The sequence below is a fragment of the Onthophagus taurus genome, chromosome 2 (genome assembly GCF_036711975.1).
Source record: "Onthophagus taurus isolate NC chromosome 2, IU_Otau_3.0, whole genome shotgun sequence".
Lineage (NCBI taxonomy): Eukaryota > Metazoa > Arthropoda > Insecta > Coleoptera > Scarabaeidae > Onthophagus > Onthophagus taurus.
The window spans coordinates 8,377,853-8,396,592 of NC_091967.1; the positions used below are offsets into that span (position 1 = coordinate 8,377,853).

At 32.3% G+C, this 18,740-nt stretch overlaps 1 protein-coding gene across 1 annotated transcript in view; it reads left to right on the forward strand.

Annotated features, from left to right (window-relative positions):
• Positions 1–18,740, forward strand: part of LOC111427332 (5-hydroxytryptamine receptor-like) — a 72,903-nt gene that overhangs the window by 8,420 nt on the left and 45,743 nt on the right. The window lies entirely within an intron of this gene.

Sequence of the window (18,740 nt, forward strand, 5' to 3'; positions counted from 1 at the left end):
TTCCAAAACGGGTTGGTTTATTGGAAAGAGGACACTTTTATTAACACTTTGGGAAATTTTTATACTCATGTTCCAAGAAATGGATTTTATACGAATTTTTAAAACTTAATCGGCGAAAATTTTTATCATTTCAAAAAATTTGTTCTCAAGAACTAGTGAGTTTTCAAAACAGCTGTTTGCATTAATAAGAGGATACTTTAATTAATAATCGGAAGTGATAACAGCGACAGTTCTGTTAATAATGAATGTGATGATGAATTACAAACGAAGAGAAGGAAACTAGTCGAAAGTACAACAAGAGATTGTATATATCATTGGGATTGTTACAATGAGGTTGCTAAAGATAAACCTGATAGAAATAAAGTTGTATTCAATGAAAAAAGTTCTATTGTGGTTGAACTTGATTATTATCTGCAGCGTCCAACACCTAAAAGAGATACTATTTACTATGACTGGTGGAGTACTAAGTAATAGATTTCACATAATTTTCACATTTTCTTGATTATCTCAATATTTATGTATCTGAGAGCAAAACTGAAAGAGAGCAATACTGAAACTGAAATTATTTTTCCAATATGTTCCTAATCCCATGCGCTACCACCAATAATATGTAATATCACGATTTCACCTACTTGCCACATTTTTATGTTTTTCTCGGTATTTATGCATCTGAGAGCAAAAGTGAAGGAGAGCAATATTGTTAAGATTAAAATATAGGTTCTCTATCCAGTTTAATGCTCTGTGACCTTGGTTTTGGGTTTATTGAAAGAAATACAAAGAAAATACCGTATTCTCCAAAATTAATTAATTTAAAACAAAATTAATTCCTAAACTAAACAAATTTATTAATTGATTACAAATGACATCCAACCTATTATTATTATTATTTTTTATTGTAGAGAAAACCCTTTTTAGAGACACCTGTCGTTTATTAATAAACCTTCGCATATGAGTGCATAAACACCACTCAAAACTCGAATATAGATAAAACGACCAGATTAGTTGTTCAACATCGAACATATTATGCGAATTTATTAATGGGTTCTCGATTAACTGAGTGCTAAATCTACTCCCCCTTCATTTCGACGTGTTTCAAACCGCTCTTGATATTGAATTATTCCCGGTTACATTTTCAAAACTCGCTTAGCGTTTACGAAAAACTTTCATGTTTAACTTTTTCAATCAATTATTGAAATATATCGAAAGAAAAAACGAGCGGAAAGGTTTGTTTTTATTTAATTTTGTAAACTATGTGAGCAAAGCATTTCGCATACTATAAATATGAGTGGTAATTGTACGAAATGGTTGAAAACGTTGCTTTTGCTTAGACAAGCTCGATGAATTATGCATCCCCAACCGGGAACAAAGCGAGTTTAGTAAATATTAACGTTTTGCTTTAACGATATGACGATCATCAATACGGACGTGCCAATATCTCATCTGTGTTTGTCCACTAAATTGATTTCTCCTCCTTTATAATACAACATTTTGTTAATATTAACTGATTATGTAGGATTTTTAAAAGCTTGTTGTTTGACAATGGGGAATCTTTTCTTGTTAAATTATCAGCGTTGATTGAGGCAAATTCCCAAACTTAGTTTGTATACCGGTATTTGATTATTCTCTGCGAGTTGGTTAACGTTCAATACTAAAAGCAATGAAATTCAGCGGTGAAAACTAGAATCGCATTGTCCGCCTTTGCAGGTAATAACGGGAAACTCCCCTTTCCATCGTTCGCGGTTAATGATGCAAGACGCGTGTTCGAACCAGTAACTAGTGGTCGACGTACAAACAATACCACAGAGACGACCGTCAGATTTGTTTGCGTAAAGCATTGCTTTACGGTCTAGAAACGGTCTCTATTTATTTTCAATTCCAATTTATAAAATAGACGAGAATTATTTAGCCTTGTTTGAGGTCATTTTAAATCATTTCTTACGTAGAATTCAAAAAAAAATATCAAACCTATTCATCTAATACAATCCGATCGTATCAATACCAGAAAGATTTTAAAATTGGATGGCAGATTGGATATAATCCGAGATCTCGGTTCGCTTTTCCGGTCGAGGAAATACGAATCGAACTAAAGCCGCGATATTGTCCCATCCCACGAGAAAGTTAAGTTTTACGCCTTTTAACATTTTTATGAAAACGCACACTCTCTTTTAGCACGTAAAATCTCATATTTATGATATCACACAAGGTTATAGTGGAATAATTTGAAAGATAATCGTAACGCGTTTAAAATGTATTCACAAAAATTAAAAAAATAATAATAAGAAACAAAACTGGTGGTCGTAAAGCTTCCAATCTGACTTTAAAAAGCTGTTAACTCGTTTTGTTCCACCCCAAAGGCTTTAGATATAAATCTTATAAAGGCCGATAGCGGAGAAGATAAATAAGACACCTCCTCGGAGAGAGAGAGCATTGATTTTCACTTAGGTAAAGTGGTTCGGCGATGTCGGTAATTACTCCTCTTTGGATTGAAATATACGCCAACCTCAAACGTTTTATTAAAAAAAAATACCAAGTTATTTTTGTTTAACTATAAAGTTGTATTGTATTATATTTATTTTGTTTTACCAGAGAGGGATTAAATATCATTAATTATAATTTGAAATTAAATAAACGATATAATATATTGATGAAACGGATGGTAACAATATTAAATAACAAATACCTGTTCTCTCATAATTTCATAAACCAATTCGGTCGTGATAAATTTGCTTCCTCAAAAATTCAGTAAAACCTCGAAATACTCACTCAACCTTCAATGAGTGTTCATTATATTGAAATATCAAAATATCCATTTATTATGCCCATATTAAGCTTATTTACATTTAAAATATTGTTGATTATCAGGTATGTAAAGCAAGATAAAACCGTACTGACATATGATATTTGATGTTTAAGTTACATCTCATAAAAATAACATCGAGGTTTTTGTGTAAAACGTAAAAATATCGTCAAAAAATGTAGTGGTTGAAGAAAGCGTAAAAAAAGTCTGGAAATGCCTAATTTACTCTTGAGTGATACTTTTGAGGGATTGAGTAACATACATAAATTCGGTTGGGTTGTGTTGGGTTTGGTTGGCTTGGGTTGGGACGGTACGATGATGGAACAATATTTTATAGTGAAGGTGGCAACCTTGTTCAACGATACAACAAAAATTCGTTCTTCCATGTTGCAAAAAACTTGAACTTTGAGAAAACTGAAAGCGTAGAAGATGGGCACCGTAGAGGTCGACTAAATATAGTCAGGAATCACAACAGAATTTTAGATGCAATGCAGAGCTTTATTGAGGATTTATATACATTTTTTTTTACATTTTTCAATATGGCAAAAGTTGCAACTGACGGGAATTTCGTTAACAAGTGGATACGTGGATACTGCCCTCAATAGCCATAAAAATTAAATGTTTGTTAGGGTGCAGTGAGTACTCTGAAGAAAAAAATACTCTGTTGGATATTAATTGCTACTTAGAAATGCAAGTGTACCTGCATCGGGAAACCTTCTTGATGTTAATTTGGGTGGAATATACTTGTGCAACCATGCGACCTACTAAAGTTATACACCACTATATAGAGTAGAAAATTTCCTATGGATTCTATATGGTCTTGAAGTTTTGTCCGTATCATATAAGAAAGTTATTACGCCGGAAACATTGGCATACGGCAATTTCACGCGGATTTTGCCATATTTGAGGGGAAAATCCTTGTGCAACAAATTGATAAAGCTTTTTTTCAAATTCAATTCCGTAAAGGCTCCACATGAACTTGAAGTTTCATATTTTGAAATGTATTCGGTACACGGTGAGGTTGTTTATTTCTTTCCGTTGTTAATATCATGCTATTGACAAATCCCAGTTGTAGATGAAGAAGAGGCTTTCCAGCGGTGTATTTAATATTTCGCTATCTCTAAAGACAACGAAAATATCGGCTTGTAAAGTGGGTGGAAAAATATTGACACAAATTTTTTGATAGTGAATTTTTATTAACCATTAAAAATAATATAAAATATTTGAAATTCCGATATTTTCCCCATTTGTTTCATATTTCCAATTGGTAGTAACATGCGACAGAAATAATTTCGTTAGGGTTTCAATTAAACCCCATCGTATAACGGGAATCGCACTTTTGCGGCGCGATGTCACATCCCGTTCATTTCCTAAAAATCCACACATACGCGTGCAACACATTTGAATTCCGATGTGACCCAAAATTAGATTCGTTCCATTACCCGATTCATATGGAGTCATTGGGGACTATTTTACCGTTAAAACAAAATGTTCATTAAAACGGTGCCATAAAAATCCTTTAAAATGAACCCAAACACGACTAATTTTCTTTAATTACATTTTGAGATATCTATAAATATTGTATTATTTTGTTTTTGTTCGATTAATAATTATTTATGCAAACCAATTTTCACACAAAAATATTTTATTTGATTCGCAACGAACAAAAATACATTTTTACATTAAAGAACGTGAATTTCAGGGAATAGAAAAATAAATTGCAGGTTCATGGAGACATCTATTAACTAAATTTTTAAATTTACGAACTAAACATAAAAACGAGTCTAAATAAATACGTCTGTGCAAGAAAAAGGTAACTCGTTTAGCTCGTTTAGAAGAGTGTTGTCGTAGACAAAGGTTATACGCGTTCATTTTATGAGTGTCTTTTAAGATTGATTTTTAATCGCGATGGTTATAACAATTAAAGAGTTTTGAAGGAACGGAATGGTTTAAACGAGGAACAGGTGTACGATTAAGTTCAAGTTAGTAACGTGTGATTACCGATAAAAGGAAATATGTTCACTTATCTTGTTTCTTTCCGGACGTGTGACATGTCAGTTAAAAATGGCTGGTTGACCTTGATCTTGAGGGATGGGTATTCTTCGATGTTAGAAGTTTAGAATTTTCGGGAACAGGATGGAAGATTGTAGACGAACTCAGGTATGGTTTCGATTTCTTCGAAGATAATACAGACTTTTATTAGAATTAAGGCTTATTTACTTTTACTTGATATAAAAAATTGAGTTGTAAAAAAAAAAATTTTAAGTTCACTTAGGTTAGAAAATTTAAGGTTAATTTGACGTAGATTCGACAACGCTTGGCTCTAGCCAAATTTGAACTCTCTCCGGTGTCAATTTGCGCGGCTTTATATACCCTTTTTGGACAAAGGCTTCTTGGATATCCGAATTTGATCCTCTCAGTTTAAATCTGGGCTCTCTGATTGGTTGATTAAGTAGCGGGAATTATAAATTACACAGGTTAGCCAAAATAATTGATTTTTTAAAGAAAATAACTGTCAATTTTAAAAATATTCGAAATTATTAATAAACTTTTAATTTGATTAAGATTCTGTAATTTTGTAGCTAATTTTACGTTTATTTAGATAAACGCGCTTTCGGGTGTCAATTTCCTTCGAGTAAGTCGTAATTTGATGTTGAAGTTTGGAAATGAAAAATTGAAATTTAAATTTATAAAATGATGCAGAAATGGATGAAATTGCGGCCTATGGGCTAAATCGATACAATCTATCGATCTTGCGTGTTTTTAGAATCTAAAATCGCCGCCAAAATCAATACCTGTCAAAAATGTAAATGACAAGGTCAAATTTGAAGGTCATGGATATTCAAGGAATTACCTCTGTCTTACTATCTTATTAAAGATCTTAAATTTAATTAGTCTTTTTTATTTCTTCGGAAACAAGGATTTTATTACAATATATATTTTTCATATCTTATTTACACACTCTATTATAGTTTATCAAGCTTCGAAGAACATTTTAACTCCATTTAGGGTAATCCCAGACATTTGGCGCAATGCGTTTCTTTATTTATAGCCCGTTACGTAGTGAAATTCAACGATATTAACGGCAATTCGTATGCGGTGTCCGTTACAAGCGCTAACAATCCTACATATTCAACCCTCCCATAATAACCCCTTTTGGCCAAACCGAGAATATTACTAATTTACGACGATTGTATCTCAAAATCAAATTAAAATTTATTTCAATTCAAAGATTCCCTCATTAAAAACCATGTTCTAGGATTCTCTAGAAACGAATTTAAAGGAAAAAGAATTGATTTGAAACAAGAAATGAAAGGGATAGAAAAAAGAACTATTCTGGATCTCGATACACCTTAACGAGAGTACAGCATCGTGCCTTCCTCCTGGTTGAGCCATTTTCCACCTTTACGCTCTTTCATCCCTTAGTTTTTCTTTTTTTTTTCCTTTCAAGGTGGACTGATCGAAACTAGATCCGGAAGAATGGAATTTTTCTCCCAAAAATTTTATTGTTTCCGGATTCACCCAAAAACCAATTTAGAAACAATGCGTTCTTTATCGATTTTCATATGAAATAGAATTTTAAATTCATTAAAGTTTAAAAATTTATAGGGAAAAGTGAGAAAAAGAAAAAAAAAAAAACGATGGTATCAACTTGAAATGGATAAAAGGATATGGGATGATGTAGAGGTTTTTTAAAACGATCTCGCAACTACATTTTTAAGGGAAATGTATCTAAATGGAATTGTTCACAACACTTTTCTTTTTTTTGATGAAAGATCATACATATGCTTTTTCATAAAAACTTCATTTCTCCGATCCTTTAGTCCTCCGTTCTACATACTAACTAAATTACTTGGACGTTATCGATTCGATGAGATATCGGAAGTACGTCCAAAACTTTCCACCGACAAGATACCCTCATATCTTGTCGAAGGACGATGATGTATGGCATCTTCTAAAGTGTTAACTTTTCCTTCCTTCCTCCTAAAGTTCCGCTTTAGTTACCCACCCCACATTTCTCAGCTCGAATTTTATTCTTTGTTTAGATTCGAATAAATTTTAAAAGTCTTAATTTTAATTAAATCGACAAAATTAGCGGCAATTATCAACACGTTAAGAGTTGATAACTTAACAATGTCGTCTTCGTCGTTGTTTCTCAACGTAAAAGACACCCTTCTCCGGGGGTTAAATTCAACTAGAAACGTGCAATTGGATTGTCGAGTTGCTTATATCGTCTTCCAAAACGAACGATCTCTCTCTTCCCTTTAAAGGATAATTTACCGGTTCTCCAGTGCGGAAGTGATCCATTTTAAACCTTCGTTCGCTTCTCGAAAATATAAATTACTCAAACAAATAAAGTGAAATGGTAACAATTTTATCAATAAAAAATTAAAAAATCAATCAAAAATGTTTTAGTTCAATGAAAAACATACAACTTAATAATAACTAATACTAGAACTAATACTAGGGCTAGAATTTGAAATATTCGGGTTTAACAATTAAAACTCTGCAAACTTCCCAAAAACTGATAAAAAGCGTATGTAAATATTTGCGGCGTCATAACTTGCTTATATGATACGGACAAAACTTCAAGACCATATAGAATCCATAGGAAATTTTCCACTCTATACAGTGCTATATAATATGACTAAATAACATGTTCTCACAAGCACTTTCCCCCCAAAAATCTGCAAAAACTGCGTATAATTGCCATATACAGAATGTATCTGAATGACTGCAACAAACTTCAAGGGGTGATTCTTTAGTGAATTTTAAGGGTACTTTCATATATGAACCATGGGCGACTTCGGCCCCCTTGGGGAGCTACGCCCCTCCAAAAATGGCGGAAAATTTTGGTTTAATTTTTTTTCTCAAAAACCATAAACGCTAGGAAAATGAAATTTGGGGAATATGTTTAACTCATAATTATGTTTTGACCCTATTTGTACTTTCATCCTACCCTTTTAAACTACTAAACGTAACCATCCCCTTTACATTTTTGCTAAAATTTTGTGGATGCAGATGATAAATACATTAGAAAAATTTTACATAGGTAGATGAAAGTATCCTAAAACTTTTTTGTCTCTCTAAAATTTTCCCAAAAACGACTAATTTTTAAGAAAAAAAATAATAAAGCAAACACTGCCCTTTAAACAACGGGGTTGTCGATCAAAAGTTGGAATGAATTTTGAATGAAAAAATCTTAGTAGGCTTTGCAATCTTTGTCAGAAGTATTTTTGACGTTTAAATGTCAGTTTTTCTTACTATTATTGTTTTTTAAATTAATTTTTGAATAAAGTTCTATCGCATTTACGCTCGTTCACTCGACGTTTCAAAATTTTAAATAAAACAATAATAAAGTAAGAAAACCACTGATATTTAAACGTCAAAAATATTTCTGACAAAGATTGCAAAGCCTACTAAGATTTTTTCATTAATAATTCATTCCAACTTTCGATTAACAACCCTACAGCTTAACAGTTAGTGTTTGCTTAATTATTTTTTTTCTCAAAAATTATTAATTTTTAGAAGAACATCAGAGAGACAAAAAAGTTTTAGAATAGTATTATCTATCTAACTGAAATTTTTCCAATGTATTTATCATCTTTATAAAAAAAATCTAGGCATAAATTGAACGGGAGTGGTTACGTTTAGTAGTTTAGAAGGGTAGGTTGAAAGTACAAATAGGGTCAAAACGTGCTCTATTATGGGTTCAACATATTCCCCAAATTTCATTTTCCTAGCGTTTATGGTTTTTGAGAAAAAGAAATTAAACCAAAATTTTCCGCTATTTTTGGAGGGGTGTAGCTCCTTAGGGGAGCCGAAGTCGCCCATGGTTCATATATCAAAGTACCCTTAAAATTCACTAAAGAATCACACCTTGAAGTTTGTTGCAGTCATTCAGATACACCCTGTATAAATGTTTGCGACGTCATAACTTTCTATATGATACGGACAAAACTCCAAGACCATATAAAACCCATAGAAAATTTTCCTCTTTATATAGTGTGTCCGTAAAGTAACGGATATAGGCGATAAAATGATTATAAACGGTTTATGGAAAAATCCCTGAAACGGGTCTAAAGATTTAAATTTTTTGCAATTGTTTGGTGCAGATTTTAAATTTCTTCCGCCATTTTTAAGCAAGTTATGACGTCATTGGTATTTTTTTCAAATAGCAATCCCCCATTTTTATTACGGAATATGAAAGAAGATTTTTTCCTGAATTTAATACAGTCAATATTAATATTACTTACATAAGAAAATTTTCGAGGAAAATTACTTTAAAGTTTAACTACTTCAGATTTGTTGACATGATGAAAATAGCAGTAGCCATGAGTAACTATGGTAACCAATTATTTTAAACAATTTCCTAAGTGTCAAAAACTAATGTAGTAAGTGGTTGACCTCTTTAATACAACATATCCTGATCGCCAACTCATTAGCCAAAATATGATGATCCTAGCTGTGACTAAATTTAAACAGCATGGCCATCTCCGGAGCATTTCTCGAAGTCTGGCCTAGTAAATGTTGCAAGGGAAGTTCAACAAATTGTGGTTTTGGCTGGGCAAGAAAACCCTCATGTTACTGTAAGGAGTATTGGGTCTAATTTCGACATTAGTAAATCAACGGTTCATAAAATTTTAAAACCCGCAAAATATCATTCCCATAAAGTAAACCTGATTCACGAGCAATGCACTTTGTGAAAAACATAATTTTTTCGACAAAGAGACATTTACAAATTAGCTAAGAAAGTCGCTCACCCAATATCCGCAAAAGATTTGAGGAAACCTTAAGTGGAAAGAGGTGTTTAAATTTTTTCAAAGCGATGTCTTTCCTTTCATCCTGATAATGTTGACACAACTCAATTCCAACGGCAGTTATTCCAACAAGATGGCGCGTCACCACACTTCAAGAAGCTTTACTAAATTAGTTTTTGACACTCAGGGAATTGTTTAGAATAATTGGTTACCATAGTTACTGCTATTTTTATCATTATATAAATTTGAAGTAGTTTAAAGTAATTTTTCTCGAAAATTTTCTTATGTAACCAATATTAATATTGACTGTACCAGATTCAGAAAAAATTCTGAAGATACTTACTAGATTCTCAAAAATCCTCTTTCATATTCCGCAATAAAAATGGAAGATTGCCATGTAAAAAAAATATCGATGACGCCATAACTCGTAAAAATTTAAATCTTTAGACCCGTTTCAGGGATTTTTCCATAAACCGTTTATTAAAATTTTATCGCCTATATCCGTTACTTTACGGACACACTGTATAGTTTTTCCACTTTTCGAGATATCCCAATTTTTAATACTCTCATTTTTTTAAACAAGGTCGTGTTTTGTACCAAATGAAAGAATTTTTTTATATGGAAAGTGAATGATTGTAATTAATTATTTTATATTTGAGTAAAAATGGGTCGAATCAATTAAATGTTTTTGGGGAATAATTATATTCGTATCAAAGTTTAGACGATTAAACTTACGAAACCAATTCTGTAATGAGGTCCAAGTTAAATTGAGATTATTCTGAAACGGTCCGTTTTACGCGAGAATAAGGATGGAAGCGGGTAGGTTTGCAACTCAACATCAATAACGGGATAGAAACCCTCAGTTTCAGACTTGGTATTAATGAGTTCAATACTGATTTTGAAACGTTCAAAGACCTCTTTGATCTAAATAAGGTATTAATCAAAATAAAAATCGTTTTTGGTAAAGCAATGATATTTATAGAATAAGAAAAAGATTGTTTCAATGGCTTAAATTCAATTTGACAAAAATATGACTACGATTCACGAGTTTCACGATAAATTCGTTGGTGCACATGAAATATATCCAGATATGTTTCTCGGTGATGTGATGCGTGAAACATTTGCTAAAACCGGTTCGATTGTCGTTCTCGCTCTTTGCAGCTTTTGTTAAAATTCAACGAAAACGTCGCGGGACCGTTATGAAAATCCTACTTCTTTCTTTATAACCGAGAAGGTGTGCAAATTTGCACGTTACATCGAGTTTTCGTTTAATTTTATTTATGAAAAAAGAAACGGACAAAATAATGTTTTTAAAAAAAATGGTGGAGGAGCCGGGGGAGAACAAAAATGGAAATTTCCTCACAAAACTTTTTCGTTTTTGCAGAAATAAGTTTAATAACCATTATACGTGATTAGAATAAAAATTATTTCTAAGAGAACTCATTTCAAACATTTTTAAGGTAAAAAAAGATATGTTTTGAATGTTTATTTAAATAGATTATTAAAAATTTTAACCTCAAAAAAATAAATCCATGATACTTCGATTGATTTTGATCTAAATCATATCATGTTTGGTATCAAATTGAAGCGTTTTAAATACTCTATGTTATAAAGAACTAATTAAAACGTTTGTCAATTAACCTAAAAACCTTTGGATGATTATAAATTACTTCTTACATTATTACATCTTTGTTTCTCATGTTTTATGCATACAAATATTAGTAGGACAAAGTTCGCTGCAAGTTAATTTCAAAGTTTCAACTAAATTTTCCAACTCAAATAATAATTTGAGTGCTACACGCGTTTCATCGGATCCGTTTTGGTCGTTGGTTTTCGAACGGTTGCGATGAAAAGCGATTATGAAGATTAATCAGGATACCACGGGAGAGAACTACTCCGCAAAACGTAGATTATATTGCAGTCGTAAATGTGGTCTCACGAAAAGAGCAATTTATCGGCGATATTAAACCGGAGGCGGTTTCGAGTCGGTTCACCCAAAATTTACTATCACCATCCAAAACTATTATATTTTCCCCTCCTATAACGTCTGAGGGTATTAAAACTAAATCCCGCAATAATGAGAATGTTGTTAAGGATATCGTATAATTGTAGGATAATAAAATTTCAAATACAACATTGGGATATTTTTGTACGATTGAGTTATCTATACGATGTATAAATCAAGGACGGTACTTCTGGTTTTAATTGTTATTTAGCGCTAAATTGTTGTTAATTTTTATTGAACTAAAAGTAGAACTAACACTAGACCTAGAACTAGAAAGTTTCGGGTTTAGCCATGCATCTAAAGAACTTTAAACCATCTCAAAATAACCTTATAAAAATGTTCTACGTGACTGTTTTAACGAATAGCGGTGTATTTTTTAGTTCTTTTACTATAAAAATAGAAAATAAGTAAAGGTCACGTAGATAAGTCGTCAGGTTAGAATCAAATCCCTCTGCCACACAGCTTTAATCTTAGAAGGGATAGAAAAAGGAGGAGAAAGGGAAAAAGAGGGCAAGATACCAGTTCGAGACGACGACTAGGTCGTAAAAAGAATGTCGCCGATATCTGCATACAAATACCGACTTTGTTATCAAATCCTGCAGAAAATACGAAAGTACGCGTGGTCTTTTGCTCAGTTCCATTTCCTATTAAATGTGAATGGTTTTTCTTGGATACCTTTTCATATGAAACGTCACTTCGAGACGAATGGTTGTTTCATCAAGATATATATTTCAAATTATATAACTATACAAAGAAATTGCTTTAAAAAAAAATCCATATAAAATCGTAATATTAATAAGGTTATATTTTGATTTAATCGCGTTAACAAAAAAATCGTACTTTATATTTACACTTTTGTCATTCATTACAAATGATAAACCCCATAGAAAGCTCGGCTCGAGTTTCCCACGGGTCTTTTCCGCTTTTTTGCCAACTACCCCATCAATAAACATGCGCGAGACTGTTAAATTTATCAAACGCAGTTGTATTCACAACGAAGGATAATTCGCACGCAGTCAGCACCGAAAACACGAATTTTTTCTCTCACATTTCACGTTGTTGTTTGGTTGAATTGTAAATTGTAACTGAATTTTAGGGAGATAGACGTAATTGAGTTAGTTAGTATCCAATTTGAATCGTACAACAAAATTTAATTATCCACGTCTTTCTTTTTAAAGATTTAATCTTACTTTTACTTTAATACTCTCAATCGCGTATGTTGGCAACCCAACATTTACTAGGTGCTTTCTTCGAAAATTACCTTGTGACATTTAAGGAGATATACGACGAACCGTTAGTACCTAATACCATATCTCGACGCTATTACGGCTCAAGAGAAAAACTACGTCATAAACGTTCCGGAACGAAAAAAATCGTAACGGTTTTCGTAACATATTTCAAAAGTAAAATATCGCCACCGTAATACTGAAACGTGAAAATAACAATACATAAACCTCAAATTTAGATTTTTTTTCGATATAATGGATTAATACTGGGAAAAACTAGAAATCACACTAGCGTTAGAAACCTAGTACTAGAAAGTTTCGGGTTTAGGCGTGCATCTTCAAACGCACAGCTGGTAATGCTAACCAGTTTTAGTATAAAAGTTGTTGCAAATTGAATTTTTAATAATATTGCTTTTTTCCACCTTTGCTCTCAGATGTATAAAAATCGAGAAAAACAAGAAATTATGAAAAGTAGGTTATTTTATTTAGAAAAATAAGTTTAAAATCGAGGAAAACTACGTTATTTACTAACTGGTTTATGTATTAGATGGGCGTATAGTGCACCAATTTTCCAAGAAACTGTGGCCTTGTTGAAGTCATCTATTCATTAACAATATATCGCTCCCTTTAGTGGTTGTGCACTTCCCCACTCTTCGTGACATCGATTCTAGTAAATAGTCGATTTCCTTTTAAAGTATTGCGTCCTAAATAAGTGTCTACGGAGAATGCATTAAGTTCTTTCCCATAATGTCGTAATCATGGTGCCAACCTTAACCTCCAGCCTTTGCGGTCTTACATTGTGCCTAAGTAGTTTTTGGACATCCCCTACACGCGCTGCGAAGGGAATCTGAAAATATTGGGAAGACAACATTGAACTGGAACTTATAAGGCATCAGAAGGAGAGGGAACCGCAGAACAACATGGCCGAGAGTATGAAAGAGATAAAGGAAACAGGAAAAGGTGGCTGGAAGTGAAACAGATAGCTCAAAATCGAACACGATGGCGTGCATTTTTGAGATGCTCTGCTCCATTTGCATGGAAAAGGAATTGAGGGTGACCGCGTTAAATTTAATACTATGATTTGAAAAAATTTGCATTGATTTGCAAACTCATCCATTACATCAATTATTATTTTTACTTCAGCGTTAATAAAATAAAAAAAAAATAATGAAAATGCACGAACTGTTTTATTAAATCAATTTGAAACATTCATCATGCATTGATGAATGATTTTGTAAAAATTTGTTGGTGTATATAAAAATGGGAAAAGATTGAATATGGGTCACTCCACCTTAATTATTTTATGTAGAAAGCGGATGTAATTAAAAGTCTGGAAATAAAGTTTTCGGTTTTCGGCGACGATCCGGAATTAAAGATTTATCTCGGTCGATTTGACGACCGTATTTAGTTGGGAAGAATTGAAAGGAAAGTTCGAGAGTTTTAAAAATTGAGGAAATCGAGCGAAAAGAAAAAAATCGTTTAAAAATGTGATCTCTCCGCTTAAATCGAAAAATTCGTTCTCTTAACGGAGATGTTATCTTTACGATCATTTTTCTTATTATTTATTTTAAAAAAAATCTTTTTTGAGAAATTTTGGTGGAGGAGCCGGGTTTTAAAAAAAAGATTATGTTATCAAAAAATTTGTTGTTCTCACCGGGGACGTTATCTTTTACGATTTTACTTAAAGCTTCCCCTAACGACCTATTCTCTAAACATATTTATTCATTAACGCTGTTTCGAGAAAGGTTTTAAAACCAAACATATTTTCCGATTTTTTTTCCTTTTTCTACGCGCCCTTTGTTGGTTGCTTAAAAGTTTTTGTTCTTATTAGTTATTGTTCATGGCGTATTAAGGAAAGAAAAGTTGATTACATCGCAAGGAAAAGAAAGAGGTGGATCGAGAGAAAATGAAAGATTAATAAGGAAAAAGGAAAAATCTCATTTTCGTCGTTGTCTACGTCCGAATAAAGGTCTATAAGCGGGAAATAATCAAGAGAGGGTAAAATTGAGGAAGAAACGTGACAGCGCGTGCTAACGTTTATTAAAACATCAATCATCGAAAATCCCAATCAACAAAAAAAATAATAATAATGATCCATCAAAAAAAAAATTTCGTTACAAAATTTTTTTTAAATAACATTCATTTAAAATCCTTTAATTAGACTACAAATGCACAGAAGCCGCTTCAGTCGTTACGTTTTACGATTATACAGGGTGTTTCTGTAAGTCGTGGCATAAATTGATTCGTGTAAAAATTTTTGAAGAAAATAATCTATTTTTAATCAATGTGTAATGACCTAAAAAACACGTTAAGCGTGGAAAAGTGACTAACACTAGATTAACTTCAGTTACAAAACTTTTATTATATGACAACTAACTTCAGGTTTAAAATGTCAACCTTAATTTTGACCTATTTGTAATCTTCATTAAAAATCCTTTAAAATGAGTACAAACACGACATATTTATCTTCAATATTAATGAAGTTATGGTTAACTTCCGGTTAAGAATGTCAACGTCAATTTTGACATATTAATTTTTATACAATGTCTTAATATTTGTAACAAAAACAAAAATATAAAAAAAAAAATAAAAAATTAAGGTTGGTATTAATATTTAAAAATTAAATTTCTATCTTCACTGTTGCTAATTTCGGGTTTAATGTTTTTTATTCCAACTTTTTTTGTTTTTTGAGATAAGTGCGTCATCTTTGGACTCATTTTAAAGGTTTTTTAATGAAGATGATAAATATGTCAAATTTGACGTTGCCGTTTCAAACCGGAAGTGATTGTATCTCCATTAATATTAAAGTTAAATATGTCGAGTTTGGACTCATTTTAAAGGATTTTTTATGAAGTTGACAAATATGTCAAAATTAAAAGTTGAAAATTCGAACTTTTTGGGATAAATAAAATGTTTGGACTCATTTTATTTGGCCCGAAATTGTAGGTTTATCTATTTTTTCTATTGTAGAATTTCTTGCTGTATCTAAGTGTCGTATCTATGTTAGTTCTTAAACGTATGATGCAAATCGGACTTGAAATCGTATAACGTGATTGTCGCTTAACTTTATCCTTTAGAACAAATGGTATTTGAGGTCTTTCGGTATCTTTAGTCGTCTGTTAAGACTAAACCTGAATGTTTGTAGTTCTAGGTCTCAGTAGTATAGTAAAACCTCAACATGACGAACTAATATGGAAAGAGAGTGTCCGTTATACCCAAAAGTTCGTTATTTGAAAAATTATTAGCCGAACAGTTTAGCTGTGCGTATCTCAAAATGGCTAAACCCTAATGATGTTAGTTCTAAGTCGAGTGTTAGTTCTAGTTTTAGTTCTAAGATGTTCAAAATGACCTAAGAAATACGATGAGTATACACAATTCAAATTTGGCAGTAGCAAAAAAAATTACGCGATTGCAAAAAGTCTTTAGCTCTAATTATACAATTATTATTTTTGAACATTTTTGCTTCTAGAATATGTAAAATATCCTTTGTAACACGACTAATACTCACATTTCAATTTTGGTAATGAGAAAATTGCTTGATCCCTTAACTTTAAAACTTTAAATTTTTATTTTTGTTTGTTCCTAAGATGTTCAAAATGACCTAAAGAACACGATGGGTACACACATTTCAAATTTGGTAGTAGTAAAAAAAATTACGCGATTGTAAAAAGGCTAAAAAAATTTGTAATTTAGAAAGTTTTTGGTTTTAGAATATGTAAAATATCCGTAGTAATACGACGAAAACACACTTTATGAGATTAAAAATGTTTAATCAAAAAATGTAATTTGATTGAAATCGACTTGTTTGGCATTGAGATCTGGGTGATAAAGGTATTCTCGTTAATATTCAAGCTGTTTCTGTGAGATCGGGATGACATGGCGTAATAGTAGTAGCTCTGCTTACATGCAAATTGCACGCAGAACTCAATCGAAATACGATGCTCGTTTTAGGCAGCGAATCCGTTCATATCCCCAGCGAACATCCACGTCATTTCAACGCGGAGGTCTATAGCTGATATCCTAGCTTAGCTTTGTTCTTTTAAATTCCGCTGACGTCGACACTAGATACATATCACACAGTTTTTTATTGATTTGTTAATTTAAATGACATTTTACACGTCATTGTTGATGAAAACTTCCTTCTTCATTAAAAGAAATACATGGACATTATTGATATTGACATAGCGATAAAAAATGTTCATGTAAAATATAAATATGCGGTTCTCTCGAGTTTATTTTATGCGATGTTATATAAAAAACGAGGATTTCTTTTTTGGGATTCTCCCGAGGGAAAACGATAGATTTGAAAATATGAAATATGAAGTAAGAAAAACCGAGAGGAAAGGATGACAACCCCTAGATAGAAAATGAAAAGGGGATATTTTCGATGGTGGTAAATGATGGGGAAGGACGAAACGAGTGGTTTTCGGACAGTCCGGCTGTCATTTTAACGACGGCGACAAAAAAAATATATTGGAACGAATCCCGAAAAATAAACGAGAAACTAAATTGGAGTTTGTAACCGATTCGATTCGATCGTTTTCTTTTTTTGATTAATTAAGAAATAAGCACCCAATCGAGTTTATTATTCGATTTTAAAATTTGGCGCAGAGCCAAAACACCATAAATTTTGTATTCAGGTTTCGGGGTGGGAAAATCGGTCACTAATTATGAGCGGAACTTCCCGAATTAGTGAACGCGTCCCGAAATCGTAACCAGATTTACGAGTTTAAGTGAGTACAAGTGTAATCCCGCTTAGCTTCATGAATTCTAATAGGTTCCCTTAAAATCCGAAACGGTTATAGTATTTATCAAAGGAACGCTTTTGAACAATATACGAAAGAAAATCTTTTCTGTATTATTATTGGTGCTAAATCTAAAGTTGAGTATCGCTTTACGTCGCAAGTGGATTTAATGGCACCCAATTTCGACTCCAAACTATGTTAAAAGCAATATTGTACGAAAGTGGAAAAAGATATATGTATCGAAAACCTGGGGAAAAGTTCGATACGCGAAGGGTTGCTTGGGGTTGAGTTATACAAGTGCAATATATTTCCAAGTTGATTTCCAAGTTGAAGCGCCATCTCGTAAGGTATCCCTTGGAAAACTTCTGTGTTGTTGCGTGGTTATCCCCCCCGTTTAAGAAACCCCAGGTATTTTCGCAATTAAAAGTTGCACCCAATCTCTCTCTCTCTGAATATCTCTTTCTCTATTTTCCTTTTAAACTCTGCGCAAATTCCAGCTGGGTTTGTGCGTCAACGTAATTAAGATAAATACCAAAACTCTGTGGTTTTGGTCCATATCGACCCAACCGTTAACGTTTACACGTTGAATATCACTTGAATGAAACACTAATTACATCACAACTTCAAAAGAGGGATAATAAAAGGATAGAAAATGTTTAGAAAAATTAAAAAATTTTTAAATTCGAAATTTTTTTATGATAAAGTTAAGAGTTGAAGAGGGCAAAGTTTAAATTGTTCTTGTCCGCGAGGTAGATAACTCGATCCAAGTTCGGTCATAAATAGAAACCGGAAGCATTGATAACACATGCGGCTCATCGCTGTGTTACTTGTAGAAACGCGGCCTCCGGGAACGTTTTTAAAGATTTATCGTCAACCGCAACTTTATCCAACCCAATTTACACCGTAAAAATGTAAAATATAGTGAAACTTTGCGTCTTATGTACAGTGTGTTAATTAATTATCGTACGACAAAGTATGCAACCAATATCACAGATTGGTTTCTAAAAACGATTCATTAACTTTAAAAGCCGTTTAAAATATATTTAGATATATATCTAAAAAGAAAAATTATTATTATTACCACTACATATTGAGATATGCAGCCAATATTACATAGGTCACGTGGGTTACGATAATTAATTAACACAGTGTACAAAAACAAACATTCTACGATATTAAAAAAATTAAATTGGGTGTTTGATGTTA